The following is a 10,762-nucleotide window of genomic DNA, read 5'->3' on the forward strand; positions in this document are numbered from 1 at the left end:
TGATGTGGACACCAAGGAACTTGAAGCTCTCAACCTGCTCCATTGCAGCCCCGTCGATGAGAATGGGGATGTGCTCGGTCCTCTTTTTCCTGTAGTCCACAATCATCTCCTTTGTCTTGATCACATTGAAGGAGAGATTGTTGTCCTGGCACCACACGGCCAGGTCTCTGACCTCCTCCCTATAGGCTGTCTCGTCAGGCCTACCACTGTTGTCATCGGCAAATTTCATGATGGAGTTGGAGTCGTGCCTGGCCTTGCAGTCATGAGTGAACAGGGAGTACAGGAGGGGACTGAGCTTGCACCCCTGAGGGGCCCCTGTGTTGAGGATCAGCGTGGCGGATGTGTTGTTACTTACCCTTACCACCTGGGGGCGGCCAATTAGGATGTCCAGGATACAGTTGCAGAGGGAGGTGTTTAGTCCCAGGGTCCTTAGCTTATTGATGAGCTTTGAGGGCTCATCAATGTTGAACGCTGAGCTGTAGTCAATGAATAGCATTATCACATTGGTGTTCCTTTTGTTCAGGTGGGAAAGGGCAGTGTGGAGTGCAATAGAGATTGCATCATCCATAGATCTATTGGGGCGGTATGCAAATTGGAGTGGGTCTAAGTTTTCTGGGATGATGGTGTTGATGTGAGCCATGACCAGCCTTTCAAAGCACTTCATGGCTACAGATGGTGAGTGCTACGGGTCGGTAGTCGTTTAGGCAGGTTACCTTAGTGTTCTTGGGCACACGGACTACGGTGGTCTGCTTAAAACATGTTGGTATTACAGACTCGGACAGGGAAAGGTTAAAAATGGCAGTGAAGACACTTGCCAGTTGGTCAGCGCATGCTCGCAGTACACTTCCTGGTAATCCGTCTTGCCCTGTGTCCTTGTGAATGTTGACCTGTACAAAAGTCTCACTTACATCGGATGCGGTGAGCGTGATCACAGTCTTCCGGAACAGCTGGTGCTCTCATGCATGTTTCAGTGTTATTTGCCTCGAAGCGAGCATAGAAGTAATTTAGCTCGTCTGGTAGGCTCGTGTCACTGGGCAGCTCTTGGCTGTCCTTCCCTTTGTAGTCTGTAATGGTTTGCAAGCCCTGCCACATCCAACGAGCGTCAGAGCCGGTGTAGTATGATTCGAATTTACATGTGGGAGAAGCAAAACTTTTGACACCCATGAACACTGTAACTTTGGATTGACGACTGTTTATGCGCCAAGGTTTGCCTGAAGCCTGCCACTCTGGGTTCGGGGGCTCCAGGAATCATTGACATACCCCAACTGGCAGTGTCACTTGGGGGTACTTTTGTCACATCGAGCCTCACTTGGTTTAGGCAGTAAGATGCGTCCCGGCACCCAGCACTGTACCGCACACATTTTACAATAGACTCAGGGAAAAAAAGCTATCATGAAGGTTATCATGCCCACCAGTCATAGGTACCGGTGCCACAGGACCATGTAACACAGTTGGAAAAGGGACAGAGCTTTCAAACAAGATTTGTAATTGAATCTAATTCCCAGCAATAAAACAAATTGCTTATAGAACCCATAAACTGTATCACTAAGCACCTCATAGGGACTAGTGAGCTGCTGGCAGGAATTGGTAATGAGCCACCTATGGGGGAGGGGTGCCCCCTTGTGGACAGAGTGAATAGCCCAACTCCTTACTCTTACCTTGGGGAAATGTACACTACATGGCCAATAGTAGGTGGACACCTCCTCGACGAACCTCTCATTCCAGTCAAGTTCATTCACACCAATCTCTACAAACCCATTTACAGTTGAAGTCGGAAATTTACATACACTTAGATTGGAGTCATTAAAACTAGTTTTTCAACCACTCCACAAATATCTTGTTAACAAATTATAGTTTTGGCAAGTCGGTTAGGACATCCACTTTGTGCATTACACAAGCATTTTTTCCAACAATTGTTTACAGACAGATTATTTCACTTATAATTCACTGTATCACAATTCCAGTGGGCCAGAAGTTTACATACACTAAGTATCTAAGCATGCCTTTAAACAGCTTGGAAAATTCCAGAAAATGATGTCATGGCTTTAGAAGCTTCTGATAGGCTAATTGACATAATTTGAGTCAATTGAAGGTGTACCTGTGGATGCATTTCAAGGCCTACCTTCAAACTCAGTGCCTCTTTGCTTGACATCATGAGAAAATCAACAGAAATCAGCCAAGACCTCAGAAAAAAAAGTGTAGACCTCCACAAGTCTGGTTCATTCTTGGGAGCAATTTCCAAACGCCTGAAGGTAGCACGTTCATCTGTACAAACAATAGTACGCAAGTATAAACACCATGGAACCATGCAGCCGTCATACCACTCAGGAAGGAGACGCGTTCTGTCTCCTAGAGATGAACATACTTTGGTGCGAAAAGTGCAAATCAATCCCAGAACAACAGCAAAGGACCTTGTGAAGATGCTGGAGGAAACAGGTACAAAAGTTTCTATATCCACAGTAAAACGAGTCTTATATCGACATAACCTGAAAGGCCGCTCAGCAAGGAAGAAGCCGCTGCTCCAAAACTGCCATAAAAAAGCCAGACTACAGTTTGCAACTGCACATGGGGACAAAGATTGTACTTTTTGGAGAAATGTCCTCTAGTCTGATGAAACAAAAATAGAACTGTTTGGCCATAATGACCATCGTTATGTTTGGAGGAAAAAGGGGGATGCTTGCAAGCTGAAGAACACCATCCCAACCGTGAAGCCAGGGGGTGACAGCATCATGTTGTGGGGGTGCTTTGCTGCAGGAGGGACTGGTGCACTACACAAAATAGATGGCTTCATGAGGAAGGAAAATGATGTGGATATTTTGAAGCAACATCTCAAGACATCAGTCAGGAAGTTATGCTTGGTCGTAAATGGGTCTTCCAAATGGACAATGACCTCAAGCATACTTCCAAAGTTGTGGCAAAATGGCTTAAGGACAACAAAGTCAAGGTATTGGAGTGGCCATCACAAAGCCCTGACCCCAATCCTATAGAAAATTTGTGGGCAGAACTGAAAAAGAGTGTGCGAGCAAGGAGGCCTACAAACCTGACTCAGTTACACCAGCTGTCAGGAGGAATGGGCCAAAATTCACCCCACTTATTGTGGGAAGCTTGTGGAAGGCTACCTGAAACGTTTGACCCAAGTTAAACAATTTAAAGGCAATGCTACCAAATACTAATTGAGTGTATGTAAACTTCTGACCCACTGGGAATGTGATGAAAGAAATGAAAGCTGAAATAAATCATTCTCTCTACTATAATTCTGACATTTCACATTCTTAAAATATAGTGGTGATCCTAACTGACCTAAGACAGGGAATTTTTACTAGGATTAAATTGTGAAAAACTGAGTTTTAAATGTATTTGGCTCAGGTGTATGTAAACTTCTGACTTCAACTGTACATAAGAGCTGTGAAGTTTTTTGTTACAGACATGTCATTTTATCATTACGGGTGTAGATCGAGTAATATCTATACATTGACATCATCTGCAGTTTTTAGTATTTGCCATTACAGTTGATTGAATGATATCTTATTTTAATGTATTATGCAGAAAAGGCAAATAAATGAGTTGTTTTGTCCCAGGGCTTGTTCTATCAGATGTCGTGACACGTAAGACCTCTTTTCATGCCATTGCAGTTATATCATCAGAGGGAAACACAACATGAGCACAAGTCACACCATGGAAATGTATTTCAAACACAGCATTGGGTAGTACAGCCTGTTTGGTGCACCTAAAAACATTGGTGCAGTTGTTTGTGGGGGAAATTCACTCATGAACACATGGGCCTTTGCACAGGAATTATGAAATCAAATGTCTACAGTTTACCTCACAATATTCCTTTGAGGCACTACAGCACTAGTGATCAATCCTTGTTATTGTACTGTGTGTAAATATTTAGCTTTCATGGATATTGATTTTACATAGAATTTTAAATAAATCAAGTTGACATGTAATCGATTTTATATTTACTGGTATGATTACGCACGTGCCAATTGTAATAACTTTTGTATCTGTTTCTCCATTTCATATTTTAAGCCAAAAGCCCACTGGGCAAAAACAAATTCTGCATCTATTCCACACTGGTTCAATGTAATTCATTGAAATTATGTGGAAAAAACATTGACAGTGTTTGTCCAGTGGGAGCCTTGTTGTGGGCCTGGGACAGAATTGCTATCTTGTTTTGTAGAAGGTGAAAACTAGGCTATTTTGATTTAAAGAATCTTAGCTGATCAAGATATATTATCAAAATATGGGAGGGATACCGTAAATATAGCCGTGAGCAGCAATGAACGGGGTTCACAGCATGACAAAGGACACAAGATCAGCTGGATAACAAAGCAAGCACTATCATGTAGGAACGATCTTTATGTGCAATCAGTGAATGCATTAGTATGTTTATCTCTCAATACCACAAGGATGATGCAAGTCAAGTTAAGTCTAGTGCTGTAGGTTGGTTATCTTTGAATGCAGCAGGTAATCATTCTTTATGCGGGAAAATCTGACCCGAGCTAAATGTGCGTAAATGGAACGTAATTCCTTTTTTATGCACCTTTCTTTACGCGTATTCTGACCTTCAACTTAAGCATGAGAATAGCATGCTATTCGTTTAGAGTGGCAATCAATGCAATGAAGGTGTGCCGGAGGTGCGTCTATAGATATGCTGTATTCTGATCTTGACTTAATTCCCTCATCCTTTCACCACATTTACAAGCGATGAATAAGGTCGAGCAACCTGTCAGTTCCAAATGGAAAATCGACTTAATTTTTCCCAATTGAAATAAGACCATTCTCCATGCACTGTCATTTTCAAATTGATAGAGCTAGGTAAATGAGTAAGCTGTTTTGGATAACGGGATTATAAATATAAGTGTTTTTGATCTATTTTACCATATGATTGCTGAAACCAGTCATTTGGCAGTAAACTGAAGAATATCAACATGTGAAGTGTATAAAATACTGGCCTTATATTCAGGGATGAAATTTGGAGACGCAAGCTATATGATTCTGTATTCATGAGCAAATTACAGTATAGCACCAAACCTACAGAGTTGATTTATGATTTCTATGATGTTTTAATTATTATTATTATGTAATTATAAACATGAATGTTTTTACAATTTGTATCATGTTAAATATTAGCCACTATCGTTAGGTCAGTTATACCCACATACATTTATACTGAACCAAAATATAAACTCAAAAGGTAACATTTTGGTTTCATGAGCTGAAATAAAAGATCCCAGACATTTTTGAAATGCACAAACAGCTTATTTCTCTAATTTCGTGCAAAAATTTGTTTACATCCATGTTAGAGAGCATTTCTCCTTTGCCAAGATAATCCATCCACCTGACAGGTGTGGCATATCAAGAAACTGATTAAACAGCATGATCATGGTGCACCTTGTGCTGGGGACAATAAAAGGACACTAAACTCTGCAGTTTTCTCACAGAACACAAGGCCACAGATGTCTCAAGATTTGAGGGAGCGTGCAATTGGCATGCTGACTGCAGGAATGTCCACCAAGAGCTGTTGCCAGATAATTTATTGTTAATTTCTCTACCATAAGCCGCCTCCAACGTCATTTTACAGAGAAATTGGAAGTACGCCCAACAGGCCTCACAACCACAGACCACGTGTAACCAGGCCAGCCCAGAACATCCACATCCGGCTTCTTCTGAGACCAGCCACCCAGACAGCTGATGAAACTGTGGGTTGCAAAAATGAAGAATTTCTGCACAAACTGTCAGAAACCAGCTCAGGAAAATTGATCTGCGTGCTCGTCGTCCTCACCAGGATCTTGACGTTCTGCAGTTTGGCACCGTAACCGACTTCAGTGGGCAAATGCTCATCTTCGTTGGCTACTGGCACGCTTTTTAGAAATTGTTGCTCATTTGAAAACTGAAATATCACATTTACATAAGTATTCAGACCATTTACTCAGTACTTTGTTGAAGCAGTGATTACAGCCTCGAGTCTTCTTGGGTATGACGCTACAAGCTTGGCACACCTGTATCTGGGGAGTTTCTCCCATTCCTCTCTGCAGATCCTCTCAAGCTCTGTCAGGTTGGATGGGGAGCGTTGCTGCACAACTATTTTCAGGTCTCTCCAGAGATGTTAGATCGAGTTCAAGTCCGGGCTCTTGCTGGGCCAGTCAAGGACATTCAGAAACTTGTCCCGAAGCCACGCCTGCGTTGTCTTGGCTGTGTGCTTAAGGTTGTTGTCCTGTTGGAAGGTGAACCTTCGCCCCAGTCTGAGGTCCCTAGCACTCTGGAGCATGTTTTCATCAAGGATCTCTCTGTACTTTGCTCCATTCATCTTTGCCTCGATCCTGACTAGTCTCCCAGTCATGCCGCTGAAAAACATCCCCACAGCATGATTCTACCACCACCATTCTTCACCGTAGGGATGATGCCAGGTTTCCTCCAGATGTGACGCTTGGCATTCAGGCCAAAGACTTAAATATAGGTTTCATCAGACCAGATAATCTTGTTCTGGCAAACTCCAAGCGGGCTGTCATATGCCTTTTACTGAGGAGTGGCTTCCATCTGGCCACTCTACCATAAAGAGCTGATTGGTGGAGTGCTGCAGAGATGGTAGTTCTTTTGGAAGGTTCTCCCATCTCCACAGAGGAACTCTAAAGCTCTGTCAGAGTGATCAATGGGTTCTTAGTCACCTCCCTGGCCAAGGCCTTTCTCCCCAAATTGCTCAGTTTGGCCAGGCAGCCAGCTCTAGGAAGAGTCTTGGTGGTTCCAAACTTTTTCCATTTAAGAATGATGGAGGCCACTGTGTTCTTGAGGACCTTCAATGCTGCAGAATTTTTTTTGGTACCCTTCCCCAGACCTGTGCCTCGACACAATCCTGTCTCGGAGCTTTACGGACAATTCCTTCGACCTCATAGCTTGGTTTTTGCTCTGACATGCACTGTCAACTGTGGGACCTTATATAGACAGATGTGTGCCTTTCCAAATCATGTCCAATCAATTGAATTTACCACAGGTGGACTCCAATCAAGTTGTAGAAACATCTCAAGGATGATCAATGGAAACAGGATTCACCTGAGCTCAATTTTGAGTCTCAGAGCGAACGGTCTGAATACTTACAGTACGAGCCAAAAGTATTTGGACACACCTACACATTCAAGGGTTTGTTTACAACATTGAATCATGTAGTAACCAAGAAAGTGTTAAACAAATCAAACTAAATATGAGAATCTTCAAAGCAGCTACCCTTTGCCTTGATGACAGCTTTGCACACTCTTGGCATTCTCTCAACCAGCTTCATGAGGTAGTCACCTGGAATGCATTTCAATTAAACAGGTGTGCCTTTTTAAAAGTTAATTTTGGGAATTTCTTTCCTTCTTAATGTGTTTGAGACAGTCAGTTGTGTCTTGACAAGGTAGGCGTGCTATACAGATGCTAAGCTATAGGACTGTTTTGCTAGCACAGACTGGAATATGTTCTGGGATTCTTTCGATGGCATTGAGGCCACATCAGTCATTGGCTTCATCAATAAGTGGACCAATGACGTCGTCCTCATAGCGACCGTACATATATTCCCCAACTAGAAGCCATGGATTACAGGCAACATCCGCACTGAATACACTGCCCTTTCCCAACTGGACAAAAGGAAGACCTAGGCTAGGAAACACTGTCACCACTGATAAATCTATGATAATCGAGAATTTCAATAACAATTTTTCTACGGCTGGCCATGCTTTCGACCTGGCTACCCCTACCCCGATCAACAGCTCTGCACCCCCCCACAGCTACTTGCCCAAGCCTCCCCCATTTCTCCTTCACCAAAATTCAGATAGCTGATGTTCTGAAAGACACTATCTTTTTCAAATTATCCGCCGCAATTGTTGCAACCCCTATTACTAGCCTGGTCAACCTCTCGTATCGTCTGAGATCCCTAAAGATTGGAAAGTTGCCCCGGTCAGACACTCTCGACCCAAACTGTTACAGACCTATATCTATCCTACCCTGCCTTTCTAAAGTCTTCGAAAGCCAAGTTAACAAACAGATCACTAACTCTTTCAAATCCCACCGTACCTTCTCCGCAAGGTCCTAAACGATATCCTAACTACCATTGATAAAAGACAATACTGTGCAGCTGTCTTCATCGACCTGGCCAAGGCTTTCGACTCTGTGAATCACCGCATTCTTATCGGCAGACTCAACAGGCTTGGTTTCTCAAATGACTGCCTCGCCTGGTTCACCAACTACTTCTCAGATTTCAGTGTGTCAAATCAGAGGGCCTGTTGTCCGGACCTCTGGCAGTCTCTATAGGGGTGCCACAGGGTTCAATTCTCGGGCCGACTCTTTTCTCTGTATATATCAATGATGTTGCTCTTGCTGCTGGTGATTCTCTGATCCACCTCTACGCAGACGACACCATTCTGTATACATCTGGCCCTTCTATGGACACTTCTTCAGGATAGGGTCTATTTTTCTCCATTTGAGCCGGACTGACGTGCCCAAAGTAAACTGCCTGTTGCTCAGGCCCTGAAGCCAGGATATGCATATAATTGGTACCATTGGAAAGAAAACACTCCTAAGTTTGTAGAAATGTTAAAATAATGTAGGAGACTGTAACACAATAGATATGGTAGGACAAAATCCAAAGAAAAACCAACCGAAATGTATTTTTTTTGAGAGCCCATGCTCTTCCAATGGAACATATAGATAAATAATTTAATCTCGCTCCCAGTATGCAATTCTTTGGCTTTCACTGGATGTCTGTAGTCTTTGTTCAAGGTTTCAGGCTTGTTTCTTCCCAAACGAGGAAGAATAATGAGTTTTGATACAGGAACACAGAATTGGAAATCAGCATATGTGTGCGCAATGAAGAGGACACGCACCTGCTAATATCGTTTTCCAATTGAACATACTTCTTTCCGTATGAAATATTATAGTTGAATTACATTTTAAGGTATCTGTGGATCAAATAGAAATGGATTTTGACTTGTTTTAACAAAGTTTAGCGGTAGCTTTTTGGATTCCTTTCTCTGCATGTTGAACAAGTGGATTACTAAAATTTATGGCGCCAACTAAACAGACTTTTTGGGATATAAAGAAGGATTTTATCTAACGAAACGACACTACATCTTGTAGCTGGGACCCTTTGGATGACAAATCAGAGGAAGATTTTCAAAAAGTAAGTGAATATTTAATCGCTATTTGTGAATTAATGAAACCTGTGAGTGAAAATATTTTGATGTGGGGTGCCGTCCTCAAACAATTGCATGGCATGCTTTCGCTCTAAAGCCTATTGGAAATCGGACAGTGCAGTTAGATTAACAAGAATTTAAGCTTTTAACCGATATAAGACACTTGTATGTAAATAAATGTTTAATATCCATCATTGTTACGATTATTTATTTGAATTGTGCGCCCTCCAGTTTCACCGGAAGTTGTCCCGCTAGCAGGACACCTAAAAGGGTACCAAAACCCTAGTATAGTCGAGGTACGGATCTGGGGAAGGGTACCAAAACATTTCTGCAGCATTGACAGTCCCTAAGAACACAGTGGCCTCCATCATTCTTAAATGGAAGAAGTTTGTAACCACCAAGACTCTTCCTAGAGTTGAGCAAAGAGCGGAGAAGGGCCTTGGTCAGGGAGATGACCAAGAACTCACTGGTTACTCTGACAGAGCTCCAGAGTTCTTCTGTGGAGATGGGAGAAACTTCCAGAAGGACAACCATCTCCGCAGCCCTCCAGCAATCAGGCCTTTATGGTAGAGTGGCCAGATGGAAGCCACTCCTCAGTAAAAGGCACATGACAGCCCCCTTGGAGTTTGCCAAAAGGCACCTAAAGGACTCTCAGACCATGAGAAACAAGATTCTCTGGTGTGATGGAACCAAGATTGAACTCTCTGGCCTGAATGCCAAGCGTCACGTCTGGAGGAAACCTGGCACCATCCCTATGGTGAAGCATGGTGGAGGCAGCATCATGCTGTGGGGATGTTTTTGAGCGGCAGGGACTGCGAGACTAGTCAGGATTGAGGGAAAGATGAACGGAGCAAAGTGAGATCCATGATGAAAAACTGCTCCAGAGCGCTAAGTGCCTTGGAAGGTGAAGCTTCGCCCCAGTCTAACAGGACAATGACCCTAAGGACAAGTCTCTGAATGTCCTTGAGTGGCCCAGCCAGAGCTCGGACTTGAACCCTATCGAACATCTTTGGAGAGACCTGAAAATAGCTGTGCAGCGACACTCCCCATCCAACCTGACGGAGTTTGAGAGGATCAGCAGAGAAGAATGGGAGAAACTCCCCAAATACAGGTGTTGCCACAAGGTCATACCCAAGAAGACTTGAGGCTGTAACTGCTGCCAAGTGCTTCAACAAAGTACTGAGTTAAGGGTCTGAATACTTATGTAAATGTCATTTTTTTTCTCCAGTTTATATTTTATTTTAATACATTTTCAAAAATGTTTAAAAACATGTTTTTGCTATGTGTGAATGTGATTTTTCCATTTTTATTTTAATAAATGTGCAAAAATGTCTAAACCTGTATTGTGTGTAGACCTACATTGTTTTGTATGTAGAATGCGGGGGGGGGGGGGGGGGGGGGGGGGATATTGAATCCATTTTAGAATAAGGCTGTAATGTAATGTAACAAAATGTGGAACAAGTCAAGGGGTCTGAATACTTTCCGAATGCACTGTACATACAAAGTTAAGTCTCTAAGTCAAACGGGAGACGGATATGAGCAATGAAGTGAGACCGCGTATAAATAACAGCAACCCCTTATTGGCCAATATGTGC

The sequence above is a fragment of the Salvelinus namaycush genome, chromosome 9 (assembly GCF_016432855.1).
Source record: "Salvelinus namaycush isolate Seneca chromosome 9, SaNama_1.0, whole genome shotgun sequence".
Classification (NCBI taxonomy): Eukaryota; Metazoa; Chordata; class Actinopteri; order Salmoniformes; family Salmonidae; genus Salvelinus; species Salvelinus namaycush.